Source organism: Pleurodeles waltl, chromosome 6 (assembly GCF_031143425.1).
Source record: "Pleurodeles waltl isolate 20211129_DDA chromosome 6, aPleWal1.hap1.20221129, whole genome shotgun sequence".
In the NCBI taxonomy this organism is placed as follows: Eukaryota; Metazoa; Chordata; class Amphibia; order Caudata; family Salamandridae; genus Pleurodeles; species Pleurodeles waltl.
Window position 1 is genome coordinate 843,198,831 of NC_090445.1, and position 18,795 is coordinate 843,217,625.

Consider the following 18,795-nt stretch of genomic DNA (forward strand, 5'->3'; position numbering starts at 1 on the left):
TCGTACAGCTCTTGGCCATGGTGCATGTAGAAATAGCAAAATGGATCTTGAGGCATTGCACTAGGGTGCCCACATCCTGTGTAAAACCGTAATGGATTTGAGAGAAACCTCCCTTTTCAGTTACCCATCCTTCAAGGCATTCAATAAGGATTTTCCCTTTAAGCCTGCTGGTAGTATCCATCAGGAAAATGGGGCAATAGCAGTGGTCAGACCAATTACTCTTTTTAAAGGTAGGTATTATGTTTGAGCTCAGCCATGTCTTAGGAAGACCCTCAATCGCCACACTTCTCGAGATGTTAGTCAGAAGCGGGACCCACAGATCAATGGTCAATGCACATTAGTAGTGGAACACCCATCTGATAATACAGAAACAGCCACATTTTCTGACCACTTCATGTAATCCCTTCCTCTCTGCTGTTATAAACAATACCAGCATTCTCTTTTCGGTCAATGCAACAGTCAAGTATTTCTGGGAAGTGGTCATTTGTATTCAATATTTCTAGCAACCAATGAAGGTGAGCTATCAATATATATTTCCCTTTATAATTAGCTGTCTGACTATGTTTTTTTTATTTTTTTTTTTAAACCTATCCTGTACACTGCTTTTCAGATCCTCTGATGAGCACTAGAGACCAAATGTGTAAACCACAGTTCGATAGTATTGTTTTACTGTCTGTAAATGAAAGAGTAAGTACATGATTGTACAGGTAATTGTTTCAATGCACTTCTTTATTGAGGAGTAAAAACTAATGAGAAAAGAAGAATTTTAATGGTTTTCTTTTCTGAGGGCAAGCCGTTTGGTCTTGGAACGTGTAGTCATAGAGAGGACATTCCCTATTACCACGCACTCCGTAGACAGAGATGTAGCATTAGAGTGGTTACGGAACCAGTCAACGGAGTTGATTGGAAGAGTGGTGGAGTTCTCCAAGGGTACCCTGAATTATTTTCTTGCTAACCTTTGTGGAGTCAGTTATGTGGAAACATTTGTGGGTGATGTAGGGTGTCGTGTAGGTGACAGGCAGGCAGATATAGATTACTGATTGCTGTGGAGATGGAGTCTTACAGCTTCTACTGGTTACAAAACTGGCAGCATTATTATAAATTAATTTATGGGATTTTTTGGGTCAGACTAATGAGTTTACATAGTGAAGATGGGAGTTATGGTGCTTCCTCTATTAACAGATAGTCAAACCATGGATGACAGTGAAGTTGGAGTGGAGGATGCAGAGATAGTAGTGGAATGCACAGCAATGTAACCAACCTGAATATTGATTGTCTCTGTGTTGAGGGCGACTTTAAAGTTTTGAGCAAGGAGATGTGTGGTTGGCTGACCTAGACTAAGAATTGACCTTTTGCAGAGGAAAGGTTGTGGTGCTGAGAAGGGTCTCTTTTAGAGGTGTGAAGATAGTGGTGGTGACAAATGCAAATTAAATGATTAAGGAATGCAAAGCATCTGCTACTTCAAAAGTGGCAGAGAATAGTATCGGAAGCATGAACGGTAATTGCCACGGAGGCTTCTAAAACGACCAGCTGGCATGTACCACCTATTTTTAGGTGCTTCAAGGGTGGTCAGCATGATTTTTGAGGTGTGCAGAATTCTTTACCTGGGGATGGAAGCCACAAAGAGAAGACTATGAGCCATGAATACGTGAGGAACATCTTTCAAATGTATGGTGAGTTTATGGGCATTTAACTGAACACCATAATGTAGCACCTCAACAACTTTTCATCCGTTGGCATAGCCAGTGGGTACAGATTCATTAAGAAGATAGACCTTGGTCTGCTCATATTTTATGGCTTTTTGGATTTGATTATAGACCCGAGCACTCCTTTTTACACTGCTCCTGCTTCTAAACGTAAGAATGATTTGCTCCACACCAGATTTTGTACCACACCAATGCATTTGCTTATAAGCCAGAACATCACGGGATATGCTAAACAGAAGATCATTTCCTTGATATTTGAGCTTTACATTAAGCTGCCTGCCATGCGGCCCACGCGAGCACCACTGTGCTCAATAGATTAGAATGTTTATTTGAAAATGCAATAAAATATTTGAAAAAAGATTTCCCGGCACACCAGTGATTATACAAAAACACAAGTACCTGTTCTCTGCATCATAGCTTTTACCACATATTAGAGTCTTTATTATACAGCACTTATTTTGCTACAAATTTGCTCTTTGACTAGAACTTTTGCTGTATCTGGAACATTTTATTTAATATTTGGACTTCAAATGCAAAGATGAGACTTTGCCAGACTTAGAAGGATTACTCTTTGCCTGACCTTTTGGTGCACCGGGTGTTTGATGCACAGCATCATTTGCTGCTCTAAGTAGAATTTATTATACATCACCCGTACCACAATGAAGGGTTTGCTACACAGATCTCTTATTACACATTGCACAATGCGTTTTATTTTATATCTGACGTTTGCATTACTCTTCTGTTGGGTGTATCAGTTGTGGTTATTCACCTGCAGGAATCATTTGTCACAATCGCCTGTCGGCTGTAAGCTGCCTCAGGAGTTCCCTGCATTCCTGTCTCGACTCCTATGCACCCGAGGAAGCAGTAAAAACATTTTGCCTTTTAGGTGATGGTCGAAGAAATAAATAATTGTGTTCTCGTGGAGGGGGCATGCAAAACCCGGGTTTTCTGAACTCATCACGAGTTCAACTCGAATATGTTTTTAATATCTCGTTTTTTTACCCATTTGAGGATTTATCCCTGTGTACTTTTGTTGAGGTGTTTTAATTTCTTTGCAAACTATACCCCGCAATATAAACTGGCAATAAACATATAGGCCTTTATTTGCATGTTCGGGAGAGTTTTACAGTTGTTGGATATTAACAGGGACGTGAAGTATGTGGTTCTTCACCATCTGGAGGTTTTTCCATAGGTCCATTAAATTGCACTCCAGGAGTACTATTATTGTCTCTGTTCATCTAGGCAACAGTAAGCCGTTCACTAGAAAAAGGGTTTGATTGGTTTATTAGGAGAACGGTGAAAAGATCCAGTGACACTGCAATTTGAAAGGGGAGGATGGTGAACCCCAGGTATGGACCTGTTTCAAAACTCTCACTCCCTCTTTAAGCTGGACACGTTCTTAAAGCAGATGGGACAAAAAATCGATATTGGCCGGCTGGTACCAAGACTTTTGAAGAACCATAATGGAAAAAGATTACAAATCTAGAAACCAGCATAACACTTTATGGTTACTATCCTTTTGATATAAGTGCCTTTTTAAGGGGCATTGTCCATGACCACAAAAATGTAGATTGAACAAATAATATCTGAGAGCCTTGAGAGGCCATTTGATGGAGACTCACTATTTTTCCCAATAGTGATGCAAGCAACCTTATGATGCTGCAAGTTCCTCCTAATATACAACACTGCAGTGCTTAATTTGTGCTGCTTGTTTCCGGTGCTGAGCACCGGCACTTATTTGTAAGGGTCAGGGCTTATTCTTATGCCTCAAGCATTTGCTGCTAGCAAAAGACACATATGGGAAAGACGGGAAAAGGAGAAAACTAAAAAACGTCATAAAGGGAGAAAGTAGAAAGTTGCAGTATGAGCTGAAGGGGAAGGGGTGGCCGTAAATGGATTGAAGAGGCCCGAGATGGCTTCAGGATTACGCTGCCTCAGTATTCAGTGCTGGCAGATTTAATTACAGCAGCCTCGTGTTTAAGAGAAGGGCTTTGAGCACTGGCACCTCTTTATTTACAAATTAAGCACTGCAGCATTGTATATATCCTGTCATCTCAGCCCCTGAGACAGTACCCCTTCCTTGTTGGTACCCGAGTCATGCACCTGAAAAAAGAACCCCAAGCTGAAACCTTGGTAACAGTACAGGTTTGCTGGAGAGAGACTGAAAGCAAGAAAAACTTGTTCTTCAAATTCAACAATAGGTCTGCGATTTAGGGAAAATGTCATCCTGCAGTAATAACCCACGAAACCTTAATACACTCTAATCTTGTTTTTAGTTTTGGGACAGGATATGTTCTAAAGCATCCATTTTTCCAGCTGTGGCTTCACCACCCATTTTCGCAGGATTACTTGGTTGGCTACCGAGGTGCATTTGGCCAGATTAACCTGCTTAAAGTTTGCTAGCCTGGTAGCCAATCTGTGATCAAGATATCTCAAAGGCATGCTGTAACTAAACACTAATATTATCTAAATAACGTAATGACTACTTGTAATATGAAGTCAGGATTAGTTTCAAGTAGTGGAAAAGTTAGGAGGGCCCCAAAGGGTAAAACTCTAAACTGAAATAGGCCCTTGGGAGTTGATAAGTTAGTTTTGGCCATTCCAGTATTCATTGGTCAGATCTAAATTGCTGATGTAAAAAGCCTTTCATAGACTTTCTCACATCGTCTGCCAGGGCATGGGATAGGCGTCAAAGGAGGTGATGTCATTTAGTTGACGGAACTGTATGCAAAATATCAAATACCTATTTTGCACCCACACGGATAATGAAAAAGAGCAGAACGGAGAACTTTATTTCTACAACACTGGTTCCATGGAAACAAATATACCAATAGGCCTTAGTACTTTTCAATCCTGGACTAGTGGGGTTCCTCCTAAATTTCACAGTAATTTTTCTCTACATGTCTGGTATGTGTTCCTTCTAACCTGCTGTCTTCTCTCTATGACTTTGCGCAAGGACTGTTTGTGGAGACTCCCACTCCGTTTCCCACGCACCTCCAGGAGCATGGCAGGGGCAGATTACTGATCCGGCCCCTTCCTGGGTCGGGTGGTACCCAGCATGGCATGGTTGCCTCCCACATGGCTTCTCAGCTTCTCTTCTGCACTGTCGTCGCATCTCCTCTGGATCCTATTTCCTGCTCTACACTTGCTGTCTTTCTCCTTATGACTCTTGTTCCTTATTTTCTCCTTTTTTTTGCTCAAGTGTGTCATCTCTTACACTTTGCTCTTCTGGGTTTCCCTATGCTCTGTGCCGTGTTTTATTTTTTCACCTTCTTACTCCTGTTCCATTTTTGCTTTCAAACCTTTTGCGTTCTTTGCCATTCTGTGTAAGATCCTCGCAGCAATGGAAGTCATCTGAGAGCCAGAACAGATGCAAACCCAAAGGCAAGTCTGCATACTTTTCACATTTCACACACCTTCACGCCTTCCAATCAGTAAGAACTAGCAGATACCTTGATAGGAAGACTGCATTATTTCCATTATTTTGCTGTTTTTGTTTTCTCACCTCGAACTGATAAGGATGTAGAGACCAGAACCACCTCCGGGTGAATGCATGTTTCCTTTCAGAGTTATCCAGGTAAGTGGGGTTTGATCTGTATGTAATATGAAGGACCTACTCTTCAGGTAATATCTTAATTTTTCCACGGCTCACGTACGGACTAAACATTCATTTTCTATTATTCAGTTTTTTGCTCCAGTGGGAACAGTTTCTAGCTAATAAAGAGGATAGGTTTCTCTTCTTGGTTTTCGTTTAGTTCGAAAATAACTGTTCCAACTCCATTTCTGAAGCATCTGTGTGTAGGATAAATGGTGTTCTATAGTCTGGTGATTGTAAGAGAGGCTTAAATGAAGATGTAACCTTAAGAATTTCAAATGGATGTAAAACCATTTGATTTGGTCATTGGTATTCTCTATAGTGGGCCATTTTTGTTTTGTTTTTATGAAATCTGTTAAAGGGGTGGAAATCTGTGAATGTTCTGGAATTAATTTACCATAGTACCACAAAAAAGGCTATCATAGTTTTTTTTATTGAATGGATAATGATTATGGATTATTGAATTTGCTCTAAAGTCAATACAAAATCCTATAGAGCCATCCGGTTTGGGAACAAACACAATTGGAGAGCACTCTGAGGTTATATGACTCGCAGTGACAGCCACTTTCTACTACTTGTTGGATGGCATTTCTTTGAGCTTCTAATATTGTTTATGGGTGTTATTTTACAGTTTCCTCAGGTTCTGTCTATATTTGATGAAATTAAATGTGCTGGCTCAGGCAATTTCAAAAATATCTCCTGAAGTTCACTTATCTCACTGAATATTGTTTTTCTTTTTGGCACACCTTTAATTGTGGACCTATTTCAACAGGCGAGCACTCTCCACTTCATTTTCCTAGATTTGAGAACACAAGGGGTAGTCGGAGGCCCATGCCATTTTTTAAAAAGAGATTTATGTGAAAAAGAAATTCTGTTCCCCCCTCTCCCTTTCCCCCCGCCAATCATGTGTATCCTGTAAGTAACTATTACCACTCTTCCTATCACCTGGTAAGGTCTTTGCAATTCCAACCAAATTTTGAGTCACTGGTGGGTAGTAATATCAAAACCCAATCTCCCAGTAGTAACTCTTTCTATTTGTTTTTAAAAAAATGATATTATGCTTCTTATTAGAATAGGCTCACTTGTAATTGTGAACATATTCTAGTAAGGTTTTATTTTATCTAAGTTTCAATCTCATCAGTAATTCAAAAGGAGAAAACTTACATTTGGTTCCAAATTACAAACAGGAGTAGGTGTAATAGCTCATCCTATTTCCCAACTCTTGACTTGAGATTTTCTTTAGCAGGAGTTTAAGGGTCCCATTATACTGCTGCCTCAAACAATCTGTGTGGGTGTGATAAGCAGATGTGTGAAGTTGTTTGATTCTCAACTACTCACGTACTTGGTTCATGAGATTTGAGACATAGGTGGTACCTCAGTCTATAGGTACGTCCTTAGGAATGCCCATGAAGAACATCATATCATCAATCCCAGTAGCATAGGCTTAGTGTTCACTTCTCGTAATCATATTGCTTCAGAGTAGGTAGTAGCACAGTCGACCATGACTAATGTATAAATATTTTAAAGCAATTAGAGGCCCTACAATATCTGATCTTGCATGCTGAAAAGGGATCCCTATAAGAGGAACTTTGAGAGGTTTACAGTAAATATATATTCTTCTTTTGACATACATAGGACATTTTTTCACAATAGGGTTTTATTTCAGAAAAACGCCTAACCCGTAAATGTAATCTAGGATATTTTATTAAGTTCTTCCTTAACCAGAGTTACTAGCTGGTAAATAAGCTTGGGCATAAAACAGTACTAACGCCTTAAAGGGCTCTGCTCTGGAACCAAAAGTTGAGAAGTCTCACCTGGCTTTCCTATGCGCTAGTGGAACCTCTTGTTTATAAAAAGGCCTGGCCTACCTTATGAAGAGACGCATGGTTTTCTCTGGCTTGATCCTAAGTAAAATGTAAAGTGGGATCCCTTACTTAAGCAGAGCTAACATTTCTATGCAGCTGCCAAGGTTCTTTGGAAAACAAGAGGCTTTGACACATTTGCTTCTTTTTCTCTTTTCCATGAGCCCTCCTTCTCTTTGTCTTCTTAACAGGACTAACTGAGTTAAGTTCTTCATGAGAAAATGGTGTTTCCCTGCGCCTGTCATTTCTCTTTGAATGATGGTTTCGTAATTAAAAAAAAAATGGGGCTATCAGTATCTAAATAGCACCCAGGAAACATAAAATGTACAGTGTCCTCATGTGAAAGTGTTCTAAATCAGGCCATAAACTTATTATTTGCTTCCAGTAATAATGATTAATAGTCAAGGATTCAACAACAAGAACAAGTTCGCATAAAATATCCAAGACATATCCATTAGCCTGTGGCCACCATCTTATCATGTAAAGGTAATGTACATAGAACATAAAAGCTGCAGTTGGACAATTTTACATATTACATTATAATTCTCACATTCCATTTGGAACCCTGTATTCGTCACCCAATTAAGCTCCAAATCACTTCAGTGATAACCCAGATCGGTTCCAGAAAATTCACTGCAAGAATCCCCTATTAAAAGGTGAGAGATCTATAAGTAATAAATTAGTCCTAAATGATAAATATTAAATGAGTGATAGGTAATTCAGTATTTAGCCAATATATCCAACTAATTCCTGAGCTCATGTTCCATCTATTACAAATATTCACAATTACACTTCATAGTATGTTCAGAAAGCCAGCATTGTTGCAATACATCAACAATGAATATCATATATATGCAGTGACTATGTATTCATGCATGCACCTGTTGAGTACGACTTGTGCCAGATGAGTCCAAACATTTTCCGAAAGTGCAGTAGAGGTGTTGATTGGTGTGGTCGATCATTTCAGAGCTGGGGGCTTTCAATCCCTCCCGACCCCACACGCCCACTTAGGGGCACCACGTAGCACAGCTTGCACAAATACACCTCGTAGTATGATCTGTAAGAGAGACAAGTATGATCATTCTCGCAAATAACATTTGTGAGCTGGTACATATTTCCATTGTTCTCTACCTGGTTTAATGACGGGCAAGAAGTAGTCATTGCCCTTGGCCATGATTTCTTCTGGGTCTTGAGGATGATTTGGGGATTCTACCCACACCTTAGCACCAGGGTTTTTGTCAATTTAGCCAAGACCTCCCTCCTCACCCACTGTAAAAAGGGCTGGGGCAGTCACCTTTTCCACTATTCCTCCATACACTGGGCTGATTAAACCCTGCACAATTCTGTCTCCAGAATATATTATCACGTTAGTTTCCCCACTATTCAGGAGAAAAGTTTTGATTGCTCACTGGTAGTCTGAATCGATCACTCCTTCAAGATCTGAATACCTTTAAGTGCCAACCCAGATCTGGGAGCAATCAATCCAAAATACTCAGGGGGAAATCTGTATTCCAACTCCTGTTTCACAGAGTGCCATATCTTTTGGTTTCAATGTATAGGCCTTTAAGGCATCTAGATCAAGACCTACAGATTCTGGAGTGGCTCGGTAAGGAGCTAAGGCTCCTGGTTTAATTTTCCAATACATGATGGTGTTAGTCACCACATGGGGTTGTATCTGTAGTGCCTGGGTTAACGTTCGCATCAGGGGAGTCTCTGCATTTGCCAGTGGTATGTTATTCAAAATTTGTGATTGGGCTTTTAGCAAGCCATTTATTCTCTCAATCAGTCCTGCAGCTTGTGGATAATGTGGAATGTGATAAATCCACTCAGTATTGTGTTGTGAACAATAATCTTGTTCCAATTCTCCTTTGAAATGTGACCTGTTGTCACTCTGGACTTGGAATGGGACTCGGTAATATAACTATAATAAGTCCAGTGTCTTGATGGTGTTGTACTTGGTGGCACATTTGCAAGGAACGGCAATCAAGTAACCAGAATAAGTGTCCACTACTGTGCAAGAGTATTGACACTCACAACCAGTTGGTAGTGGCCCAATGTAATTAATTTGCTATACCTACCCCGGAAACTTCACTCTTCCCAACTGACCTTTGACTGTTTGTGCGACAGATCTCTTCTGTATGTGTTGACAAATAGGACATTGCATGGTCACGGTTTTTATCAAGTCTAGGGGAATTTGCAACCCTCTAATTTCTGCCCACCTGTACTTGGCTTTCTCTCCCAGATGTCCAAGTCTTTGGTGCACTCACTTAGCCATCCCCACCAAGTCATAATTCTATGTTGCCACTTCTGCCTCTGATATTTTGGCTGTATCGTCTACAAGAGAATTGAACCATCATTCTAGTGAATCGGTGGGACAGTGGGCATCTAAATGATACACAGCAATGGTACTTTGCTCTAGCATTTCCCACATTTCTTGCCACAACGCTTTGCCCCACACCTCCTTAGGATGTATTTGCTAATTATGTGCATGCCATATGGGAAGCCAAGTGGCTAACCCATTGGCGGTAGACCAAAAATCAGTGTAAAAGTCCCACGTAATTCTTGTTTCAGTGCCTTGTGCACAGCGTAGTAGATAACAACTCATTGGAAACTGGGTTATATGACACTGCCTTCCAGGGTCTTTTTGGCCCCCACATACTTGGCTGAACCATCCGTAAACCATACATGCTTTCTATCCTCAGGGGACAAGGATTCAAATGGCTGACCCCATCTCTCTGGTGACTCTTATCTGTGGTAGATCCCGCACCCTCTCATCCTGCACAGGGGCTTGTGACACCTGTTCATGTAGAGCTGCTGTCCCTGCTAATCCCACTTGGGCACTGTCCTGTATGTACCATTTCCAATGTATGATACTAGCTTCTTGTGCATGTTCTATGCAGTGCGTTTTGGGGGAACTCATCACCCACTGCATTATTGGAATCTCAGGTCTCTGAATCACATTATGACCTATGGTAATTTGCTCAGTATCCAATAGAGCCCAGTAACAAGCAAGTAACTGTTTCTCAAAGGGAGTATATCGCTCTCCAGCATCAGGTAACCTTTTAGTCCGGAATCCCAGTTCTTCCTTGTTTTTCCTTGTTCTTCCTTGTTTTTTGCCACATGGTTCAATTTGCATAATGCCCCTGAATGGTTACATGCAACTCAATGTCTCCTTCCTGTACTGGTTATACGTCTAAAGCCTGTTGAATCACCTCCTTTGCCATGTCAAACGCACTCTGCTGCTGTTCTCCCCATTCAAACTCATGCTTCCTTCTTGTCACTTTGTACAAGGGGGCCAAAATCTGACTCAAATGAGGGATATGCCAACTCCAAACATCAAACAATCCAGTTAATCGTTGAGTCTCCTGCTTGGTGCGGGGAGTGGCAAATTCTAAGATATTTCGCTCTGCCTGCGGCAGCACCTCTCTTTGACCCTGATTCCACTCAATTCCTAGAAACTTCCCATTTTGAAAGGGTCCCTCTTTCTTACTTGGATTAATCATCCACCCTTTGCTCTGCAAGAGTTTCACAACCCAGTCCAACTGAGTCTACGTCTGTCCTTGTGTCTCTCCCTGAATCATCACATCATCAATGTATTGGGTCAATTGTACCCCTGGAATTAGATACTTCATCCAGGTGTTTTGGCACCAGCCGGTGACAGATGGTGGGGCTATGTACATATCCCATAGGTAAAGATAGCATCTTAAATTGTCTGCCATGGTGTGAAAAACTGAATTGCTCTTGGATGTCAGGGTACAGTGGTATAGAAAATAAACCATTGGCAATATCAATGGTTGCATACCAGGTCCCTTTATGTTTCTGTATTATTTCAAAGTTCTGGTGGCAGGACCATGGCAGTCAAAGGGGCTGTATATTTATTCAGCTTGTGGTAATCAACTGTCATTCTATAGCGCCCGTCTGGGTTTGCTCACAGGCCATAGAGGATTCTTCCATTCAGTGGTGACTGGAGCCACCACACCAGGCTCTATCAACTCCTGTATTGTCTCACTTATTTCCTCATGCCCTCCTGGAATACAGTAATGCTTTAAATGAATCACGTTGGTTGTTGGGGGCACCTTCCCTGGGGCTATCTTCAGGTGACCCACCTTCAATGCTGCCACTGAAATATATCTCTTTGATCCAAATTGGTGATAACATCATCCAAATACAAAGTCATCCTCTTCAGAATGTCAGTTCCCAGTATATATTCTAGGAGGGGCACAATCAGAACAGTATATTCTCTTTTTGGTTTTCTTCCTATTTTCATCTGAACAGTAGTATGCATGGCAGGGGTTTGTTTTCACCCAACCCTGTGATGGTGTAATGCTGACCGGTAAACTTTTTGGGATTTTCATAAATTAAAGAGGCCTCCGCGCGGGTGTTGACTAATGCTCAGACCCTTCGAACATTTTTGTGCTTCCAGTGTATTTCTAAATCAACATGGGGCCCGTTATCTTTACAAGCCCCTCCCTTTACAGGAGCTTGGTCTGTTATCTAATCTGATAATTTAACCCGGTCAACTTTTGCCCAAGTCAGGTCTCTATGCATGTTTTCATACATGCGAGTAGATTTCTCTCCTTCCCGGTTCTCAGCAGTTAACCACTTGCTGTCCAAATCTTCCTCCACTCTCCCTCATGAAAAAAAAAAATTCTCCCTCCCTTTTCCACCCTCCATCTGTGGCTGGCCCTGATTCACTTGTTTATTATCTTGCTTGTTAACTTTCCTGATGCCTTTCTTTCTGTCCAGCCCTCTCCTACAGTACATCTCCCACAAGCTTTTGGTATCTATCCAATCAATTTGCTCCTTGATGACACCATACTTCACCAATGCCATAAACATGTCTCTCCTAGATACTCTATTATCTGTGCGACCCTCAGACCTCGATGCTCTCTCAGGTTTATTCCAGTCTGGAGGCTCTCCTAACTCGCAAACTGCCTCCAGCATGTCTTTCAATGCCTGTCCTGTCTAATTAATTGAGTCTTTATTACCTGCTTGTAAGCTGGGGGAGCAAGACAAATAACTTTATTTCGTACTGAAATTGTCAATGAAGTATCTAACAAATTGTAATCTTCATCCAAGAGAATAGCAGTTTTCATACTTTATTCTTTATTTCTTTGCATAGCATGTCTCAACATGTACCAAGGCTCCTCATTTGCCGGTCAGTCTGATTTAGTACGATATTTCTGACTACATCCCATAACTGCCAATTCCAACAAATTAGTTGCTCATTGATTCCCATAACTTCGGAATTCTTCCTGTATTATGGGGTAAGTGCTAAGAGTACAAAATGTCCTGAATCTCCCTCATCTAGTGCCACTCCGGAGGCATCCATGTCAAACAACCTCACCATCCGCGTAAACAATGCTTCCCCATATTTCTGTTTGAATCGGTCTATAATATTATTGACTTCTTGCTGGGTGTAATCTTCTAGGGAGTGCATCTCAATATCTCAGGAGTTCTGTGGAGGGCCCTGTATCCTCCATCTAAATATTGGCCGTGCACAAACCACTTTGGGCTTGTCTGGATCATGCTGGCCCCCCACCTTTTTAACTTCTTTATCACTGGAATTTGAAAAATCAGTAGAGTCCCAGATATTAAACTCCAATTTTTCAGGGTCCCACTATAACCCTACTTTAGCAATAGCTAAATTAACTTTATTTTGATTGATTTTACCCCTTCGTTTCAGATACCGTTGTTGTGTGGCTTTGACAGCTGCTTTCTCAGTAACAGACTGATAAGTATCAGCCTTATCTTGCAATAACCTAGTCTGACAAGACAGCATGGTTATATTATGTTTAATTTCAACCAGCTGCCTCTCTAATTGCTGGTTTTCTTGTTCCAGATTCTTACATTTTTCATGCATTTTTCTATAAGCAGATCCAGCCTCTTCTGCCTAAAAGAGATAAATCACATCCATGTTCCAAAGGTACTTTTTGTAAACACAGTAAAACTTTTTTTGGCTCAGCATTGCTAAGACGTCCGTCCCAGCTCTCACATAAACCTGCACCATAAGACCATTTATTTGCAAGGACATTATAAGGTTCTTTATCCCACCTGGGAATCTCATGTGAAACCTGGGAAGCCGCCTGGGAAGCTGCTTTTGACTTCTTGCCAAACATTTTTAAATCTTATTCTTTTCAACCTTCCACCTTCATCCTGCTGACTATGCCAAATTGTTCTGCTTTGCTTCAGAGTGAGAGGGAATGAAGCTAAAGCAATGCTAAGAATGCAGTACTCTTAGTCTGGATAATGAATTTATTAAGGCACTTCCCAGGTTACTCGAAGATAATAATGTGAGCACTTAATTTGAATGCAGCAACACACGTGCAACTCTTAAAATAATCACAGCAGTGGAATAATAATAATCAAAGAAAATGCAATACATCAATAATATATATGCAGTGACTATGTGTAGGAAAGTACCATCTTGCCTGGCATGTTACCCCCATATTTCACTGTATATATGTTGTTTTAGTTGTATGTGTCACTGGGACCCTGCCAGTCAGGGCCCCAGTGCTCATAAGTGTGCCCTGTATGTGTTACCTGTGTTATGACTAACTGTCTCACTAAGGCTCTGCTAATCAGAACCTCAGTGGTTATGCTCCCTCATTTCTTTCCAAATTGTCACTAACAGGCTAGTGACCAATTTTACCAATTTACATTGGCATACTGGAACGCCCTTATAATTCCCTAGTATATGGTACTGAGGTACCCAGGGTATTGGGGTTCCAGGAGATCCCTATGGGCTGCAGCATTTCTTTTGCCACCCATAGGGAGCTCTGACAATTCTTACACAGGCCTGCCACTGCAGCCTGAGTGAAATAACGTCCACGTTATTTCACAGCCATTTACCACTGCACTTAAGTAACTTATAAGTCACCTATATGTCTAACCTTTACCTGGTAAAGGTTGGGTGCTAAGTTACTTAGTGTGTGGGCACCCTGGCACTAGCCAAGGTGCCCCCACATTGTTCAGGGCAAATTCCCCGGACTTTGTGAGTGCGGGGACACCATTACACGTGTGCACTATACATAGGTCACTACCTATGTATAGCTTCACAATGTTAACTCCGAGCATTGCCATGTAACATGTCTAAGATCATGGAATTGCCCCCCCAATCCTGGCATTGGTGGGACAATCCCATGATCCCCCGGGTCTCTAGCACAGACCCGGGTACTGCCAAACTACCTTTCCTGGAGTTTCACTGCAGCTGCTGCTGCTACCAACCCGTCAGACAGGTTTCTGCCCTCCTGGGGTCCAGCCAGGCTTGGCCCAGGAAGGCAGAACAATGGACTTCCTCAGAGAGAGGGTGTTACACCCTCTCCCTTTGGAAAAAGGTGTTAGGGCTGGGGAGGAGTAGCCTCCCCCAGCCTCTGGAAATGCTTTCATGGGCACAGATGGTGCCCATTTCTGCATAAGCCAGTCTACACCGGTTCAGGGATCCCCCAGCCATGCTCTGGCGCGAAACTGGACAAAGGAAAGGGGAGTGACCACTCCCCTGACCTGCACCTCCCCTGGGAGGTGCCCAGAGCTCCTCCAGTGTGCTCCAGACCTCTGCCATCTTGGAAACAGAGGTGCTGCTGGCACACTGGACTGTTCTGAGTGGCCAGGGCCAGCAGGTGACGTCAGAGACTCCTTCTGATAGGCTCCTCCAGGTGTTGCTAGCCTATCCCCTCTCCTAAGTAGCCAAACCTCTTTTTCTGGCTATTTAGGGTCTCTGCTTTGGGGAATTCTTTAGATAACAAATGCAAGAGCTCATCAGAGTTCCTCTGCATCTCTCTCTTCACCTTCTGCCAAGGAATCGACTGCTGACCGCGCTGGAAGCCTGCAAAACTGCAACAAAGTAGCAAAGAGGACTACTGCGACCTTGTAACGCTGATCCTGCCGCCTTCTCGACTGTTTTCCTGGTGGTGCATGCTGTGGGGGTAGTCTGCCTCCTCTCTGCACTAGAAGCTCCGAAGAAATCTCCTGTGGGTCGACGGAATCTTCCCCCTGCAACCGCAGGCACCAAAGAACTGCATCACCGGTCCTCTGGGTCTCCTCTCAGCATGACGAGCGAGGTCCCTTGAACTCAGCAACTCTGTCCAAGTGACTCACACAGTCCAGTGACTCTTCAGTCCAAGTTTGGTGGAGTTAAGTCCTTGCCTCCCCACGCTAGACTGCATTGCTGGGTACCGCGTGATTTGCAGCTGCTCCGGCTCCTGTGCACTCTTCCAGGATTTCCTTTGTGCACAGCCAAGCCTGGGTCCCCGGCACTCTAACCTGCAGTGCACGACCTCCTGAGTTGTCCTCCGGCGTCGTGGGACCTTCCTTTGTGACTTCGGGTGAGCTCCGGTTCACTCTTCTTTGTAGTGCCTGTTCCAGCACTTCTGTGGGTGCTGCCTGCTTCTGAGTGGGCATTTGGCGACATCCTGGTCCCTCCTGGGCCACAGCAGCATCCAAAAACCCTAACCATGACCCTTGCACCTAGCAAGGCTTGTTTGCGGTCTTTCTGCGCGAAAACACCTCTGCAAGCTTCTTCACGACGTGGGACATCCATCCTCCAAAGGGGAAGTTTCTAGCCCTCTTCGTTCTTGCAGAATCCACAGCTTCTACCATCCGGTGGCAGCTTCTTTGCACCCACAGCTGGCATTTCCTGGGCATCTGCCCACTCCCGACTTGATCGTGACTCTTGGACTTGGTCCCCTTGTTCCACAGGTACTCTCGTCTGGAAATCCATTGTTGTTGCATTGCTGGTGTTGGTCTTTCTTGCAGAATTCCCCTATCACGACTTCTGTGCTCTCTGGGGAACTTAGGTGCACTTTGCACCCACTTTTCAGGATCTTGGGGTGGGCTATTTTTCTAACCCTCACTGTTTTCTTACAGTCCCAGCAACCCTCTACAAGCTCACATAGGTTTGGGGTCCATTCGTGTTTCGCATTCCACTTCTAGAGTATATGGTTTGTGTTGCCCCTATACCTATGTGCTCCCATTGCATTCTATTGTGACTATACATTGTTTGCACTGTTTTCTATTGCTATTACTGCATATTTTGGTATTGTGTACATATATCTTGTGTATATTTGCTATCCTCATACTGAGGGTACTCACTGAGATACTTTTGGCATATTGTCATAAAAGTAAAGTACCTTTATTTTTAGTATATCTGTGTATTGTGTTTTCTTATGATATTGTGCATATGACACCAGTGGTATAGTAGGAGCTTTACACGCCTCCTAGTTCAGCCTAAGCTGCTCTGCTAAGCTACCTTTTCTATCAGCCTAAGCTGCTAGACACCCCTCTACACTAATAACGGATACCTGGACCTGGTGCAAGGTATAAGTACCCCTTGGTACCCACTACAAGTCAGGCCAGCCTCCTACACTATGTATTCATACATGCACACAGCAAAGCTAGATATTGAGAAATAAAAATGCATCACCATGAGGCTTGAATTCAACATCTTCCTTTGTCTGCCAAAGTCATGTGGTGGGACCTGTGACAACAGAGACAAAAGAGAACAACCCCAATAGGATTACTCTCTGAGCAATGCGTCCACCCCCAGAGATGAGTTCCTTCTCCCTCAGTGGTAAACTTCCCCACCTTATATACTTTAAACAACCTTGAGAGGAAGGTGCTAGAAACCCCCCTTCATTTGAGTAAGTACAAGGTCAGTGTTGAAAAAACACAATAGAGACTGGCCAGATCTCATAGTGTATTTCCAAGACCGAGCTGTACCTTGCTCTACCATAAACGTTCTCAGCCTGGTACATCCTTATCCGTATTGCCTCCTCCGTGTTATGTTCCTTTCCCTGGTTTGAAAAAGCAAAAACGCATTAACAAGCTGTACGTGGGAAAAATACCTGCGCCACCCATGTGACGGCGTTTGAAGCTAAACACAAAATGGAGTCAGTGGTCAAGGTGGAGCTGGTGGTTAAATACAGATAGCATTACAATATTATATAGGCACCAGTTCACTATACATGTCTTATAGGGAATAATGCGTATGTGCTTAATAAGGCTGACAAAGAAGAACTCAGTGAATGCCACATTGTGTAGTTTTGTTACTTGAGGGTTTTATTTGCAGTAATCAGACAATGAGAACTCAGTGAAATCTTTACATACTTTTGTGAGACTTGAATGTCTGTCCACAAAATGGCCAGAACTAGAGCTACACGTACTAGAGGACTTTTTGTGAATTTTTATCAGATTGGCAACTGAGACACTAGCACATCTACAACAGGAGCCTTATGATCTATAACCGCCAGTTACCCATAAATGTATTAGATTTTGGAACAACAACTGTACTTACTGAAGTATGTGGGGTACTCCAAGTGTATCTAGTCCACTTTTAGCATTAGATGGACTTTGAGATATTTTATCGGCCATATACGCGGATGCATGTTTTTTGGGAGCATGGAAATTAAGATACCGATTTAGTCCAATATGATTTGATTTTTTTTTACAGGGCCAAACACAAGATGGGACATATTTAAGAACAAATAGAGAGTTTGTCTAAATATAAGGATAACAGGACTTTGTGGATTAACACCATCAAATAATATACTTAATTCAGGTACATGTGTATTAGAGTTAAAAAGCAAAGCTTACTTTTTTCTTATTTTTGACCTCGCATTTTGGTGCACTGGTTTTGTTAACGTGGAATAATTTTTAATATGGGTTCCAAGTTAATTAGTATTGGTCAGAGGGAATAACACTAACAGTTGTGGCTCATTTGATTTTTTTCCTTTTTAGTTTCTATAATTCCAAAAGGGATGTATATGATGAATATACAGCTACATTTTGGGGGTTTGTTCATGTATCTTGAGAGGTGATGAATGCAGTCTTACTGGCCATAAATAAGTGATGCCTGTTAACACTAATGTATTACATTTGATCTCCTGTTTTGTTTTTAATGTTTTTGTATTTATTTTTGTATTTTTATGTAATTTTGGTAAAACATAAATGGTTTTAAATGTATAAATGCTATATATTTTGTAGCCCGGAAGAAGTCCCTCACAGCAACTAAACACATTTTGATGATGGAGATGCATAAAGAATAAGATTTTTTAACCATTATGTGGAAGAATAATGGAGTTGTGTTAAGGAGTTCATGTTATTGCTGCACTTAAATGGCATGAGGTGTTTTCAACCTATTATTATGATACAGGATTGTGTTCTGAGACACTTGTGTTAATATTGGTACATTTTTCCATTGGGTAGTATATGATGACTGTTCTTCCAGACTTGTGCACCTGTAAGCTTGCCATGTTTAGGCTTGGGTTCACTAATGTGATAGGTGTAATAGATTTGCCTCGGCCATCAATGTGTAAATCATTAGTGGTCTCACGGTTTGGTACCTTTAACAGAAGCCAAGACGAATTAGATTTCTTTTTTTTCTTTCCCGATGGTTACTCTATAGATGCCATGCTGGCATATGCATCAATTTCTACTATTGTAATGTAGGTATTTTTCTACATTCATCTTTGAGTCCTCTAATAATGCCTTTCATTGTTGAAAGCTCATTGCACCGATTTTGTGAGAATCAAGTCTTTTTTTTTTTTTTTTTGAGGCATGATAGTGTCAAATGCTTCTGATAAATATTCAGTGAAATTTGGCATTACTGAAGCCACGCAGCTGAAGCTTTCAAGAT